The sequence below is a fragment of the Quercus lobata genome, chromosome 9 (assembly GCF_001633185.2).
Source record: "Quercus lobata isolate SW786 chromosome 9, ValleyOak3.0 Primary Assembly, whole genome shotgun sequence".
NCBI lineage: Eukaryota > Viridiplantae > Streptophyta > Magnoliopsida > Fagales > Fagaceae > Quercus > Quercus lobata.
In genome coordinates, this window is record NC_044912.1 from 37,671,711 (window position 1) to 37,689,457 (window position 17,747).

Genomic DNA, 17,747 nt, shown 5'->3' on the forward strand with positions numbered 1-17,747 from the left:
TTCCGGAGAAGCAAGGATGTGAGGAGGATTGGAGGGCTCCCTTCAGTGAAGCTTGTTAAAGGAAGAAGACGTGGAAGAATTGAAGACAAAGGATTATGTCCTAATGAAAAGGGAGTTGTATGCAAAATGCCAGGAGGAATTCTGTCAAGATATGTGGGTCACAAAGAGGTCCAAAGAAAGCTAAAGGAAGTGCATAATAGAACTTGTGGGTTTTGCGGCAAGATCAACCTATACCAAAGGTTGCAGAGAGCGGGTTTCTATTGGCCAAGTATGCGTAAGGATGCAAACTTGACCCAAACCCAATGCGAAGCTTGCCATCTAGCTATAAACAGGGAGGAGAGCTATGCCATGTTTACCATGGAGGATTGGAGAAGCCCGTTCATAGAATACTTGACAGAAGGCGTCTTGCCACAGAAGCATGGAAAATGTTATAAACTCAGGAAGCTAGTAGCCCGCTACTTCCTACACAAGGGAATTCTTTTTAAGAAGGGATATGATGGGGACCTACTACGGTGTTTGGGTCCAGAAGAAACTGGTGAAATGTTAAAGGAAGTGCACGAAGGAGAATGTAGAGAGCATCAGGGAAAGAAGAAGTTGTATCGGTGCATACTGCATATGAGCTACTACTGGCCCACTATGAAGAAGGATGCCGTAGAATTTGTGAAAAAGTGCCATAGTTGCCAAGTGCAGGCCAATTTGATCCACACTCACCCACAAAGCTTGCATAGCATGGTCACACCATGGCCCTTCCACACTTAGAGGCTTGATTTGGTAGAACTAGTCAATCCACCTTCCCACGGGTACATATGAATCCTTGTGGTTACAGAATACTTCATCAAGTGGGCGAAGGCCATACCACTCTGCAAGGCCACCGGAGGAGTTGTGGCAAATTTCATCAAAGAAAATATAATTTTCCAATTTGGGATACCCCATAGAATCATAAGCGACAATGGTAACCCCTTTGTCAATAGAGAAGTGAGGAAGATGTTAAAGTTCTATTAGGTGAAGCATCACCAGTCATCGTCTTATTACCTGCAAGGGAATGGGCAGGCAGAAGCAACAAACAAAACCCTCATTAAGATCATCAGCAAAATAAGCCAAGAGTACAGCAAGGGTTGGGCAACACATCTACCAGACGCACTTTGGGCTTACCAAAGCTCGCCCAAATCTGCCATAGGATTCTCTCCCTTCTCCTTAGTATATGGGACAAAAGTGGTAAGCCTAGCAAAAGTAATGATACCATCTTTGAGGGTTATGCAGACACGAAAGAAAGAAAAAGAGAAGGAAGTCTTTACGGCAGAAAGGTGCGAGGACCTGGAAGGGTTGAATGAAAAGAGGGAGTAAGCTCAAAAGCGTAGCCACAGATTTAGACAAAGGATGACCGAGGCTTATGGTAGGACAATTAAAGAAAGAATGTTCACGAAAGGACAACTCATGTTGAAGACAGCAGAATATGTTAGCCAAGGTATGACAGGACCATCTAAATTCCCACCAAAATGGGAAGGACCATTCGTGGTAAGGGAAGCACATGTAAGTGGGTACTATCGTTTAGCCTAGATGGATGGAAAAGATTTAATGAACCCCATTAATGGCAAGTGGCTGAAACGCTATTATGCATATGAAATATTATGTAATCATTCATTTCCTTCTTCTTCTTTTTTTCCCCCTCCAAGTGACCACCCTTGCAAAAGATAATGTCACAAGAAAGCACTGTAGCATGTTTTGCTTGTAATTCATGATTAAAATCAAGAGCAGAAAGTAATGAAGATCATGAAGTATTAGCAAAATACACTGTTTCATAAAGCATAATAGTAGTTGTAGTAGATGTAGAATAATAGATTACAAACCCAAAATATATAAATCATATTAGACTTATCAAAATAAGTGCTAGAGAAATAAAGTGTGCTGTGTAGAGAAAAAGGGGAAAGAAGTAAACATGGGGGAAGGGAATAAAACTACATAATGGATAAAAGTCCAATCAAAGGCCTGAAATAAGAGTTTGATCCTCAAAGTGGCTGGAGCCAGTAGCACCAGAAAGAAGACGCTCATGACGTGCCTCTAAGTCTGCCACCTCCTTCTTCAAGCTCTTAATGCGAGCATCAATGGCGTCCACAGCAGGCTAGACCTTCTTTATAAAGAAAGTCCGAGCAAATCCAATGCTGATCAACTCCTGAACTGCTGTCCTCCACTACAAGATCCGCTCCGCAGAAACTGTATTGAAGAAGTTATGCTCAATGTCATTCATCACATTCCCCAACAGCTTAAGGAAGTGTTCCCTCGCAAAATGACCAAGAAGAAATCCCTGCATGAAATCTCCGCAGTTGATATAAATCGCCTCCTAAATGAGTGATACACTCCTCAGGTACCTGGAAGCCATGAAAATCAACATAATGGGATCCAGTACCCTAGAAGTCCGACAGGTCAAGGTTATTGGTCTCAGCTTGGTCAAATAGGGTAAAGAAAGCAGCGGCCTCACTCACAGGATCAAGAATGGTGCTAGAACTGCTACCAACCTCAAATCAAGAGGTTGGAGCCACCTCAACAGGAGATGGACTTGAAAGAGAACACGAAGTATAGCATAAACCCGTAAAGAATAAACGAAGGGAAGAAATGAATGCAACGATGAAGATTTAATTAAAGAAAATACGAAGGTAAGGAAATTATTAGGACCCACAAGAGTGGGAGCTGCGAGTATTGCAAAAGCAGGGATTGTAGGCATCATGGGGTTTACTGCAGCTTTGGGTCCCTCAGGTATGTCCGTGATTGCAAGGCAAAATAACATATGAAGTAAATAAAGAGATACGCTAAGAAATAATAGGAAGCGAAGAAAAAAAGGCCAAGTAGTAGTAAAGGACACATACCCATAGCCTCAACCTCCTACTCATCACCATCACTGTCCTTGTCAGAATCAAAAACCCATGTCTTCATGACGGGTTCATCCTTAGAGTCCTCAAGGACTTCCTCAGACCCCTCATCTGAAGACAAGTCCGCATTAGGCCCTTGATTGGCAAAATTGGGAATAAAAGATAGGGTAACCACTAGGGAAGAACCATCCTTCACGGTCTGGGAGAGGGCAATGAAAGGATCGCTAGCAGATATAACAAGAGGAGTAGCAGGAGAGGTGCTCTCAGTCTAGGACGCCCCCGCAGGAGTAACTCCCTTTTGAGGTGTAGGGATCTTGGTAGAAATAGGGGCAGACTCCTCAGTAACAACTCTCTCAGCCTAGGTACTCACCTCAGTGAAAATGGGCTCAAATGGAGGGACTAAAGCCTCGACAGGAGCTCCATGTGCAGTAGCAGTAGAAGCAGAAGCCATGGCCTTAGCCACGACATTTGCCTCGCCAAAGAAGCCCTCCATAGGAGCACCAGCAGAAGTAGGAGGCTCTTCACTCGTGGGGTGATAAATAGAGAGGGGCTCGGGATCAACATAAAGGAGGAGTATTAAAACAGAGAAGGAGATAAACAAACATGCAAAAAAAAAAAAAAAAAGAGAGAGAAAGTATATGGTAATATGTGATAGTGATAGAAAATGAAAATGCATGTACAAAAAAGGTAAAAGAAAGGAGCGCATCTCAAATTCAAGCTTATCAAGCAATATAGGGCGGGTGGCTAAAGTATCCTCCTTGTGTTTAGACTACCAATGAAGAAGAGAAAGAAAAAAAAAATTGTGTACAAAGTTAGCCGTAGGAGAGCCCAATAAATAACTAAAATAAAGAAGGAATTAAATTTAGAGATAACATACTCTCCTCTTGGCAGTGGCAGATGTGAGTGGTGGAGATGTCTTCCTTTTACTGCCATGGGTCTTGCTGGATGGAAGAGCATCCATGCATGGTCTTAGAGTGGAAGGCATAGGCTTGTTTGCAGTAGAACGCCTACTAGAATGGGTACGAGCAAAAGAAGGAGGAGAGCTCTTGAGAACTATGCTGTCAATAGGGAGAAGGCCTCCCTTATATGGAACAAGATCAGAATAAGTCATAGAAGAGTCATCACCTTTCTTGGTAGACTTAAGCTTGGCGGTCTGAGACACCGAGCCCTTCTTCACAAATGCAAGAAGGTTCACCACCTTTACCTTCTTCTCCCAACCCGGAGGAAACTCACCAGTATACAAGTATCATCCCTTTTCCTTCTCTTGCCATTCAAATATAGCAGACCTACTCTGCTTCCTAGCATATGCCATCACAAACTTGGTGGGAAGCAACAATCGAGAGTTGGTAGAAATAATAGCATGAAGATCCTTAGGAGGGATAAGGGAAAACCCATGACCATCTAACAACTCCTGGCCAAAAGATATCATCATGGCTTGCCAATACCCGTGCATCTAAGCAGTACAAAGGCCCTCTCGCTAAGAACTCGGAATAATGACTGCTGTGAAGTGCCTGCTCCAAAACTCGAAGGCACTAGGGCACAAGAAAGGCCGGACAGAAGTAGTGGACTCCAGGATAGTAGTGAAGTCATTGGGTATGTCCTGATCAAGTCCAAATTGCCTCTTCACTCTGTTGGCAGAATAATGAACATAGCAGATACCCTCATCATTTAGATAAGGCAACCACCCAGCATTAGTGGCTGCTAAGTATATAATCCCCCTTCCATCAAAAGCAGTCAACATGGTGGTGGTCCCAATAGTGGCCATAAAAGGGTCCATAGCCAAATCAGCACAAGTGAATCCACTACTCAAATATCTATAAGCTCTCTAAGAAAAGCCAACTCCCTTATCAAAGAACTTTACAATAGGGTTCCCAAACGGCTTCAACCCAACCTAGTGATAAGCCAACGGAAAATCAGAAGTAAAACGGCCACAGAAATCAGTAATCACCTTTGAACAAGACTGGTATTTATCCTTGGCAAAGCGGACTGACTTGCACTTAGCCAAATGCCTAGCACAAAGCTCCCACAGCAGGTGCTGTAATATGGTACTGTGGGTAGAGGTAGTAACTATATGGCAGGAACCTGCCTGCCTCTCATCACTTTGCAGAATATCCAGTTGTACATACAAATGACCCAAAAACATAGGGGCCAATGGCAGACTCACTCCAGTAGAAATCTTTATGGCTAACCGAAAGTAAAGGGATTTTACAACATAATGGGATGTGAACTAAAGATGAACTTACAAAGCCAAAACGTGACAAAGGCGGCATGGCAGACGGCGGTGGAAGCCTTGGAGAAAGCACCAACCCAGTGAGACAACTTTGCGTTCCCACTTATCCCTTTCTTCAACTCGACCTCCATGACCTCCTCCTTGATGGAAAGCTCAATATCATTTGGGTCCGTATCACTGAGAATAGGTAGCAATAGTTGATTCGCCATATCCTCTAAGGTCACAGTGATCTTGCCGCAAGAAATAAGGAAGGTATGGGTGGCGCTACACCATCGACAGACTAAATGGCGAAGGTTGAACAAATCCCGATAGTTGGACAAACACCGGGAAGAAACGATGGCCTTCAACACGCTAGCCTGTTGTAACGCCGCCATAAAACCCATGTCAGACAACTCTGTGTCCACCCATTCTTTCCAACTCAAAGACGTACTCAACCCAAATTCGAAGAGAATGGGCACGAGTAGTGAAGTTCCTTGGTGGACGTCGAGGTCAGGAATGGAGGAAGCCAAAGGAGTCCAAGAAACTTCGATGTCGCGACGACAGATGGAAAGCCACACATGGCTCGACGGAGGAGGCAAGTAATCACTGGGTACTATAGGGAAATGGATGTGGGTATCATACCATTGGTCAATTAGAGGAGGGTGCTCACTACCAGGTTCGTGACCCCCTTCCTCCTCCTCGAAAGGGTCTGATTCGGAATGGGGAGCCTCGTCGCTCATGGTTTCAGCAGGCGAATCGTCGGTGGCAACCTTTTTCCCTTTACGGCTGGAAGAACTATCACCTTTCGCTGGTGACATTGTAGATGGATTGAACGAAGAAGATAATGGGTAACGAGGTTTTGGGAAGATGAGACGGTGAAGGAAAAGGATAAGAAAAGGTTATAAGAGAATGATGAGAAAAAGAAAAATGAAAAGACTAAGGACAATAAAAGTGACGTGAAAGAAAGCAACGGGTTGGCCATCAAAAGAAGCATCATATTAATGAAGCGGAGGCTGTGTTCCAGAATAACTACTAAACTAGAAAATTCGAAGAGACAAATCTATTTATGGCAGGAAAGGAAACAAGGTGGGGCCTACTATTTAAAAAAACCCGCGAAAATTATTACATAAGTATTCGCATATGAATTGCAGGAACAATCCATATGCTCAGGGGCCTGAATGTTGATGACCACTTTTGACAAAGGGCCCAACAGCAAAAGAAACCCAACAATATAGAAAAGATGGGAAAGGGAAAATAGTAAGGCAATAAGGAAGCAAGCCTAGCAGGATGAAATGACAGGATTGATGGCCAGCAAGCCCACAAGAATAAAAAGAGGTAAAAAGGGAGTAAATGGGCCGAGAAAGCCCAAGGAATGAAGTAGTAAGCCAATGAGAATAATAAGAGGTAAAAAAGAAGTAAACCAGCCAGGGAAGTCTAGGAAATAAATTAGTAAACTCATTGGGTTAAGTTTAAAGGCCAATAAGCCCAAAAAGTAATAAGAGGTAAGGATGTGATAATTAGGCCGAGAAAGCCCAGAGGATCTAGCAAAAAGCCTATAGGAGTAAAAAATGTACAGAAGAAGTAAATGGGGCAAGGAAGCCCAAGGAATGAAATAATTAAATGGGTTGGCACAACAGGAATGTTGGCTAATAAATGAAGTAGTAAGCCAATGGGAATAATAAGAGGTAAAAAAGAAGTAAACCAGCCAGGGAAGTCCAGGAAATAAATTAGTAAACTCATTGGGTTAAGTTTAAAGGCCAATAAGCCCAAAAAGTAATAAGAGGTAAGGATGTGGTAATTAGGCCGAGGAAGCCCAGAGAATCTAGCAAAAAGCCTATGGGAGTAAAAAAGGTACAGAAGAAGTAAATGGGCCAAGGAAGCCCAAGGAATGAAATAATTAAATGGGTTGGCACAGCGGGAATGTTGGCTAATAAATGAAGTAGTAAGCCAATGGGAATAATAAGAGGTAAAAAAGAAGTAAACTAGCCAGGGAAGTCCAGGAAATAAATTAGTAAACTCATTGGGTTAAGTTTAAAGGCCAATAAGCCCAAAAAGTAATAAGAGGTAAGGATGTGGTAATTAGGCCGAGGAAGCCTAAAGGATCTAGCAAAAAGCCTATGGGAGTAAAAAAGGTACAGAAGAAGTAAATGGGCCAAGGAAGCCCAATGAATGAAATAATTAAATGGGTTGGCACAGCAGAAATGTTGGCTAATAAATGAAGTAGTAAGCCAATGAGAATATTAAGAGGTAAAAAAGAAGTAAACCAGCCAAGGAAGTCCAGGAAATAAATTAGTAAACTCATTGGGTTAAGTTTAAAGGCCAATAAGCTCAAAAAGTAATAAGAGGTAAGGATGTGGTAATTAGGCTGAGGAAGCCCAGAGGATCTAGCAAAAAGCCTATGGGAGTAAAAAAGGTACAAAAGAAGTAAATGGGCCAAGGAAGCCCAAGGAATGAAATAATTAAATGGGTTGGCATAGCAGGAATGTTGGCCAATAAAGCTCAAAAGAGGTAAAGATATGGAAAGTGGGCCAACGAAACCCTGAGCAAAAGATTGATAAATAAGTGGGCTGGCACGACAGGAGCATCAGCCCATAAGCCCATGGGGTAACAAGAAATAAAAAGAGAGGTAAAGTTATAGCAGGCACGATGAAGTGATATGGTAGGATCAACAAGTAAGAAGCCTACTGACACAGGAAAGAAAGAACATGGGCTTGGCAAGAAGATGAGGGCTTTCACCCAAGCAATGCCGAGTCCAAGGAAATGATGAAAGGTAGGGGACATGAGCCCAAAAGCCTACACATCCTTCACGCCACAAGAGATAAAACACCAACCAGAACATACAACAGAATCAAACAAACACAAAGGCAACAGAAATGGTGTGAAGGCTAGAAAGAAACGAACTTAGACGGAGTGAAGCATGCATAAAGGGCCTAGGCACCACTTACTTGTACTCAGTCAATATGGGAGGTGGGCCACGGGTCAACGTATTTAGAGGGTGTGGTCTGGCGATGGGGAGAAAGAGGGGGTCTATTTTGGGGTTCTCGCTGTAAACACTCAATTTTGCACCCATGATTTAATCAAGGAGAATGACTTGAATGATCATCCATGTACCCCAAAAATCATGATTGCACTACATACATCAATTTGTTCTTGTATTACATGCATCAATTTTTCTTTGCATTACATTCATTAATTCATTCATTGCATATCATAAAAATGATCTTGAGATTCTAACGATCATAATGGTGTGTTCGGTTTCCAAATCAGACCATTGGATCAAAAGATATTGCAAGATCAAGTTGCATGGTCAACATGCATTGTGTCTAGGTAGAGTTGATCACACATGATCAATTTAAATTAATTATGATTGGTTAAGCGATTAAAATTAATTAAATAATTTTGTGACTGGTTAATAATTAGTGTTTAAAATAGGAATGCATGCATAGGAATAAAAGGGGTGATTGCATAACAATAAAATTGTGGATAATCTGAACTTTATCAAGATTTATTTTTGGGTATTTATCTACAAGATAATTGTTCCTGAAAAAGCCTAAATTATCCAGAAAAGAGATAAAAAAAAATAAAAATAAAAAAAAACAAAAAAAAAAACCATAGACTAAGGATGAAAACACATCTAGGTGCGAGGACTGGGTCAAAAAACCTTAGAAGGAGAGTCAAAAACACACCCGAACACGGAAGAACGTTCAGTGTCCAAGAGCCCATTTGGCACTTTTGGAGTGTCGAACGGCACTTTAAAATGGCCGAATTTCCTCCTTTTGGGCTTTGGCCCAACGTCCTTCGGGTGATAATAAGGCACACAATTTTCGATCTTTTCGCAAAAGGATGAGTCCCAATTCACGTTCTACACATCGGAGCTATTTTTTTAGAGTCTTCTAGCCTCTATAAATAGAGGCTGGGTCTCATAATTCAGTAATTTTTTTTTTTTTTTAACGGTCTGAGAGGCATACGTTTTGAGGCTCTCAAATTGCTGATATTTGTTGATCCTGTCTGATATTTGCTACTAAAATTAGGGTTTTTAGGTTTCAAAGATAATTGAATAAATTTCTTTGAACCCTAAAACATCTTCTCAAGAACAAGGAGTGCTCATGCAAGAGGTTGTTTTGAATCACCCTATTCTTTTTTATGCTTCTTGTTTATAATGATGCATATATATATATATTTTTTTATAACATAAGTTATTAATCATTATTTTGTTAAAGCATGATCTTGTTTTTTTTATTTTTTTAAATTTTATAATTTTCATGATCTCTTTCTTAATTCCAATAATTTGCTTACGATCAATGCTTTTTCTTAAACAAAAACAGATCTGCATCTTTCTTAAATGCAAATCTGAATTTTTCTTAAATAAAAAAATATATGCATCTTTCTTAGATGCAGATCTGAATTTTTCTTAAACAAAAAGGGATCTACATCTTTCTTAGATGTAGATCTGATTTTTTTTTCTCAATCAAAAATAGATTTGCATCTTTCTTAGATGTAGATCTGAATTTTTCTCAAACAAAAAATGGATCTGCATCTTCATTAGATGTAGATCTAAATTTTTCTCAAATCAAAAACTGATTTGTATCTTTCTTAGCTACAGATTTAATTTTTTTTTTTTTTTAACATATGCAGATTTTGAAATAAAGAAAAAGATTAAACATGATTGTGTTTGTGGTTGTTTATTTAATGCATGTTGCATAAATTTATATTATGAGTGAAACTCTCTTCTTAAAAAATATTTTTCGCTTTTTTTAAAACATATAAAAGTAGATCTAGTTTTTCTGTCATCAAAAAACCTTTTTTTTTTAGTTCTTAAAAAATAGATCTGATATTTTTCAAATCAAAAGACTTTGTTTTATGTAATAAACATATATTTGAATTTTTATCTCCAAAAACCATTTTTCCTACATATTAAAAACAGATCTGATTTTTTTAAACCAATCAATTTTTTTTTCATCACCCAAAACCGATTTGATTTTTTTTTTTTTAAAAGAAGAGGATTTATTCATAAATAAATTTGCGTGATTTAGTTTTGTTTCACATATTCAACATATCAATCATAGCATACATAAAGGGTACATAGGTCACAAGAGTCTAGAAGACCAGACTCTATCTGGGTGGAATGGGTGCCTAACACCTTCCCATTCTATAACCTAGCCTTCGAATTAGGTCTTTGGATAAGTAGATCTAAGCCTTGTCTTCATTTTATTTTGGGTAGAATGTAACTGGGACAAAAAGCCATGTAATTATTTGGTAGTTTGTAACTAGGACCCAAAGCTATGTAGTTTTTCAATTTTTTCAAATATGTAATTTTTTATTCAATCAATGAAGAGAACAATTCAGTCATGTATTTATTTTTTCTTATTTTTTTGTATAAAAAAATAAGTGGCGACTTCACACCACTTACCCAAAAAGAAAGATGCCCTAAAAAGCACTCTAAAAATCTCTCTTTTTTGAGAGGCAACTTTCAAGGTCTCTCACAATGGAGACTCCACTGGGGATGTCAAAGGCTAAGCTTCGTATTAGATTTAAGTGACCAAATATGTACCCTTGTTTTGCACGGTCTTGCATGATATAGTTGTTTGTTTGTTTATTTATGTTTGATGGGATGCTGTATAATATTTTTGTTGTATCATATTTTGTTGTTTGTATTGTTTGTTAAAATCTTTCCCTAACTGTCATAATGTGTGCCATCCAAACAACAACGTATGCATCCCTTTTCAACAATTTTGTGGTGGTAGTAACCATGGATCACTAGTCTTCATTAGATTCGGGTACTTAATGGGGAACTCACCAACTCATAGTCCAAAGTCACTGAATCATTTCCTGTTGACTGTAATGGACAAATCATGCCATTCGGACCAATGCAATGTTCATTACATTACAAGTTGGGAGGTGTAACATCCTAGCTATGGGAAATAATGAAACAACAAACCCACCTTACAACATAATGACTTAGAACCTACCCTTAGGTCGGTCCTGGTTAATATTGCATTGCATGTTGTGTGTGTTTGTTTTGGTTGATTGATGGATGTGGATGTGATCTTAGTTTTGATTAACCCGACCAAGTTTGTCATTAGGGGAGAATCAAGTCAAGATCTGAAGGAAGGCTACAAAGACAACCTAAGCTCGACACTCCGATCACAATACTGAAGCCTTCAAGCATAGAAGAGTGACCTCCAAGATAGTTTAAGCCACAAGAAGTTTAAAGCTCCTAGCAATATGGCAGAAGAGGGAGAACACCCAAACACAAAAGAACCCATGAACACCCAAGAGCTACTTAACACCATGGTAGCTAGTCAAATTTAGCTGAGGGAAGACATAAACTGTATGATGCAACAGTTTCAGAATTCGAAGAGTAATCAAGAGGAGGACAAAACTGATCATGATCCACTAGCCGTAGAGAGTGAGAACAAGATCAATGAAGGATGAATAAAATGGAGGAGATGATTAGAAGAGCCCGTAAGATGGAAGAACTTATGGACTATGATTCTCTCTCCCTGTTCCCTAATGCAAGGTTGCCACCCAAGTTCAAGATGCCAACCCAAGACAAATTTGATGGGACTACTAGCTGCCCAAAGTCCAATCTAAAGATGTATATGAAGGCTATGCAGCCCTTAGGTGTGACCGAGGAAGTACTTCCTCAGATGTTCCAAAACACACTGATCGGAGCCGCTCTTAGGTGGTTCCTCAATCTGGATGATGCAAGAGTAAGAAGTTGGGAGGACATTTGCCAAGAGTTTCACAAGCAATACAAGTAAAATATAGAAGTGGACATCACAAGGAGAGACCTTGAGACTACCAAGCAAGAGCCAAAAGAATCCTTTCCTACTTTCATTACCAAGTGAAGAGCCAAGGCCGCACAGATGATGAGTAGGCCGAGTGAGGAAGAACAGTTAGTCATGGTTGTAAAGAATTTATTGCCTATATACCTCAAGTATTTGTTTTCACAATATTTTCCCAATTTTAAAGCTTTAATTACTGCTGAAACCCAAATTGAGGATGCTATAAACAATGGTACTATAAAGACTGATGACCTTCCAAGGTTTAGAAAGAATGTAGGATCTAATTCCAAGGCTGCAGAAATTTCCAACACCCATAAAAATGATCCTTATCAATTGATTGCACCTATTGCACCTGTGCAAGTACCACAAGGGCCTAGGCCTAAGAGGGAATTTCATGAGTTGTACATGGCCATGAGCCAAGTGTATGATAAGCTAAAAGCAAAAGGGTTACTGAAGCCCTTAGACCCAAGACCAATTCCAAACCCTTTGTCCTCAAGGTTTAATGTGAATAAAAGATGTGCTTATCACCAAGACCCTAGTCATGAAACTAACCGTTGTTTCACCCTTCGTCATGCAATTCAAGACTTAATAGACAACAAAGTGATTGCACCGCCTACAAGGCCTAGCATCACTAACAATCCCTTACCCAATCACAACTTTGGGAAAGGACCGAGGATTAATTACTTGATGACTGAAGAAGAAAATAAGGAAGACCCATCCGACTTGATCTATGGCCTACCCGAATGCTTCATGATGACATGGGAAGAGTTAATGGATAGGACATCTACTACCACCATAAGATATCACATATGGAATGAAATACCAGAACCCGAGATTTACCAAACATCCACAAATAGGGGGAGACACTTCAAACCCCAAGTAAACAACAAAACATCCACAAACAGGGGGAGACACTTCAAACCCCAAGAAAATGGCCAAACACCTACAAATGGGAGGAGACACTTCAAACCCCAAGACATTGATCCCAATAATCCAACTAAAATTGCCCACATCACAAGGGGGGAGACACTTCAAACCCCCACATTTAAAGACCGACAACCCAGTGAAAGCTTTGAATAGATCTACCCAACAAACACCTGCCAAAGAAGAAGAAGTTCTCAAGCAACTATAGAAGACACAAGCCAATATATCCATATGGGGTTTACTCATGGCCTCATATAGATACCAATAAAACCTAGTAGACCTTCTCAACCAAATCCAAGTCCCTACAACCACAACCTCCCAAGATCTGAATGCTATGATTGGGTCATAAATAAGGAACTCACTATTTCCTATTCTGACAAGGATCTTATCAAGAAAATGAAGCACCATAACAACCCGTTGCATATCACTGTAGATTCCATGGGGAAGAGGATACCGATGGTTTTGATATATGATGGAAATTCTTTAAATGTATGTCCTTTGAAGACTGCTAGCTGTGTAGGCCTCAATATTGAAGACTTTATGCCTACTGATTAACATGTAAGGGCATACGACAACAGTAGAAAAGAAGTCTTGGGAACTATAACATTAGAACTTACCATCGGACCGATGGTCAAGAAGGTGGATTTTCAAGTCCTTAATATAGCCTTATGCTTCATGTGCTCCTTGGGCAACCATGGATCCATGACACAGAAGCCGTACCTTCCTTTCTATATCAAAAGGTTCGGTTTCCACATGAAGGGGCTATTGTGACCATCTATGGAGATACTTTGACTGTGCCTAAGCCTATTTACGGTATTGATTCTGAGAAAGAGCCGTTGACTTTAGATGGCTTTGAAATTGAGAGGCCTGGTTTAGAAAAGAGAGAAGAAGAAGTTGAGAAGATCCCAATAGACTTTGCTCCTTGTGGTAACAACAATGTGGTAGCAATGATGAGGAGAATGAACTTACCTTCCTGGGATGAATTTGGGGAAAGCTATGAAGAAGCCAACTATTCAAGACCTAGTAATTCATACTGCCACACCACCTTTTATGCTAGGCTATAAGCCCACTAATGATGACTTGTTATAGATGAAAGTGCAAAAGATGGCTCGAGCCAAATCCAAAGCAAAAGGACTTCCTTGTCCTCTAGAACCTTTGAAACCCTATACTCCTACATTGAATGGAAAGTTCGTAAAAGCTGGAGAAAGTCAACATTATTGGGGATTCCCTGAACTGAGATTTGATCTTATAACAAAGACAATGATGCTTGGGTTCGAGATACTACTTGATTGGAACAAGGTTCTAGAATTAAAGAAGGAAGATACAACTTGGGTTCCTATTGATTGGGCTGATTACATGGACCCAGATGCTATGACTGCACTCCTTGGAGATCATATTTGCAACATAGAAAAAGAGGAATATTGGGAGGCTTGCCAACATACATTGAAGAGTCCGTATAAACAAAGAGCCAATGATGGAGATAAGGAAGGGGGAACAACCCCTAGTGATGATGAAGATGGAAGTGAAGACAAGAGTGATAGTAGTAGTGATGACAATGGCAATGATAGGGGACATGATGATGATGACGCAGCACCAATATTGATGACAACAATAGAAGTTATGATAGCCCGTACAGTGGAGATGATTGGGGTGAACCCCCTAGTGATAGAGAAGACAGAGATGTAGATCTATTCTATGAAGAATATGATGATGATTTGGACTACTATGGTCAAGATATTGAAGATGATGTTGAAGCTAACAGGTGGAGCGACACTGATAGTGATCAATACAGGCTGATAAATGTGTTAGAGAATGCAAGGGAGGAGAATGCACAAGCCAATCAAATGTATCATGATGAATATCCCTATGATCTTCTTTCAGATTAGAGTGATATCACTAATGTTAGTTCAAGGTCTAGCCCTAAGTATGACAAGCATGGAAGAGCGGTTCCGGAATTAGGGTCGTATTATGATTCAAAACCAAGTTCACCAACCCCACATATTGAAAAGAAGGATGACATAAATGCTAGGCTAGCCGCTCTAGACCAAAAACCGATGGTCCACAGTCTCAGAATCATGACACTTGAGAATGCTAAACGTAAAGAGGAGAGAATGGAGAAAGTGAGTCAAAGAATCTCCCTCAACTCACCCGCTTGGGTAACAGAGGCAAGCATGACCTATTTGATGAATGGATGGATAGCATAGAGCGCCTGGATGCTTTTGTGACCGTCAATCCTACAGACATGGAGGTTGAAGAAGAAGAAACAGATTATAAGGATGTAGATCCCCTGGTACTGATGCTAAAGGAAGAAGAAGCTTATTGGGAGCCACCTACCATTGTGGAAGCCACGACTGAGTTGAAGAACTAGGCATGGGAGGGAGTCGCCCACCCCATGGAGGACTCTATAAGGAAGATCAAGACCATCAAGTCAGTCACTTTTGGTAAGAAGATCAAGACTGCCAAGCCAATCACTCCTGCCAAGAACATTGTTTCCATTCCTATTGAGTCTATTTCTGCTAGTGTTTCTATTCTTGTTAAATCTGTTTGTGATAGTTTTCTAGTTGAGTTTATTGAGTCTGTAGAGTTTGTTAGAAACTCTTCCCTTCTTAATATGATTTCTGATTCTGCTTATTTGCTATCTTTGAATGTTTTTATTTTTGAAATTGGTAAAGAAACTCTTAATAATAAGGAATTAAAACATGGATACCTAGAACCTATAAAAGAAGAAACCCAAACCATTAACCTAGGAAATGATGATGAGCCCAAAATGATCCAAGTGGGCAATACCTTAACCACTTCAAAGAAGGATGCATTAGTGGCACTACTAACAGAGTTCAAGGATGTTTTTGCCTGGTCATATGAAGACATGCCTGGGATTAATGCAAATATAGTACAACACTGCATTCCAATAGATCCAACTATGAAGCCAGTCAAGCAGAAGTTGAGAAGAATAAAGCCAGAGTGGACTCTCAAGATCAAGGAAGAAGTAGAGAAATAGTACAATGCAGGATTCCTGAGAGTGGTCAACTATCCAGAGTGGTTAGCTAATGTGGTTCCGATACCAAAAAAGGATGGGAAGGTCAGAATGTGTGTAGATTTTCGAGATCTGAATAAGGCCAATCCAAAAGACGACTTTCCTTTGCCTCACATTGACGTGCTAGTTGACAATACACCAGGTCATGCTTTGCTATATTTTATGGATGGGTTTTCAAGATACAATCAAATATGGAGAAGACTTCCTTTATCACACCATGGGGGGACATACTGCTACAAGGTCATGCCATTTGGCCTTAAAAATGCTAGTGCTACTTACCAACGAGCAGCCACCACTTTGTTGCATGATTTGATCCACAAAGAAGTAGAAGTTTATGTTGATGACATGATAGTGAAGTCCAAAGACCATGAAGGGCACATACCGGCTTTAAGGAAGTTCTTTGAGAGCATCTGGTTCTACAAGTTACGGTTAAATCTAAAGAAATGTGCTTTCGGAGTCACATTCGGAAAACTGTTAGGGTTTATGGTAAGCCAAAAGGGAATAAAATTTAATCTTGAGAAAATCAAGGCAATTGTAGAGATGAAGCCTCTAAGAACTGAAAAGGAGATCCGAGGATTTTTGGGGAGGATACAAAACACCAGTAGGTTCATAGCTCAACTCACCATGACATGTGAACCCATCTTCCGACTACTCAAGAAGGAGGTTCCAACAGTGTGGAATGAATAATGCCAAGAAGCCTTTGAGAAAATCAAGAACTATCTGACAAAGCCACCAATACTTGTCCCACCAGTTCCTGAAAAGCCATTGCTTTAGTATCTTACCACTACAGATACAGCAATGGGGGCTTTACTTGCTCAATACCTAGAGGAGACTAGAAAGGAGAATGCAATTTACTACATCAGCAAGAAGATGTTGCCTTATGAAGAGAAGTATTCACCATTAGAGAAGACATGTGTAGCACTTGTATGGGCAACCCGTAAACTCAGACATTATATGCTTGTTTACAAGGTTTTGTTGATTGCAAGAATGGATCCTTTGAAGTACTTAATGGAAAAACCTATGCAAGATGGGAAGACAGCTAAATGGGTTTTGCTTCTGTCAGAATTTGATATAAAGTATGTGACTCAGAAATCTGTGAAGGGGAGAGCAATTACCGATCACCTAGCCCATTGTTCACCAGAAGAAGCTGAAGAGATCCAATAAGACTTTCCGGATGAAGACATCATGGGGATTGAAGTAGAATCATGGAAGATGTATTTTGATGGAGCAACAAATCAAAACGGAAGTGGAATTGGAGTTCTCTTAATTCCTCCAAAAAGGGCACACATCCCATTTTCTGGCAAACTCAATTTCCCTGCCACCAACAACTCCACAGAATATGAAGCTTTCATTATGGGCCTACAAGCAGCCTTAGGCCTAGGAGTGAAAGAGTTGGAAGTGTATGGAGACTCAGCCTTAATAATCTCTTAGATTCATAATAAATAGAAGATCAAAGAAGAAAGGCTGATGCCTTATCATGAATGTCTTCAAAAATGGGCATCAAAATTCAACAAGATCCAATATCAATATGTGCCGAGGATGCCGAATCAAAATGCAAATGCTTTAGCAACCATGGCATCCATGATGGATGGACCAAAAGAAGATGAAGCTAAACCGATAGTGTTGGAACAAAAAGAAGGACCAGCTTACTATATGACAATAGAAGAAGATGAGGAAAAGAGTGGGAAAGGTGAATGGTGTTCAAACATCCTACAATATCTCAAGGATGGGATATACCCGAAGTCTGCAGTCAAGAATGATCAATTAACCATCCGGAGGTTGTCTACTAATCACATAATTTGTGATGAAAGGCTTTACAGAAGATCATATGATGGAAGTCATCTCCTTTATGTAACCGCCAAGGAAGCACAACAAATAATTGAAGAGGTTCATGAGTCAAGTTATGGGCCACATATGAATGCACACAT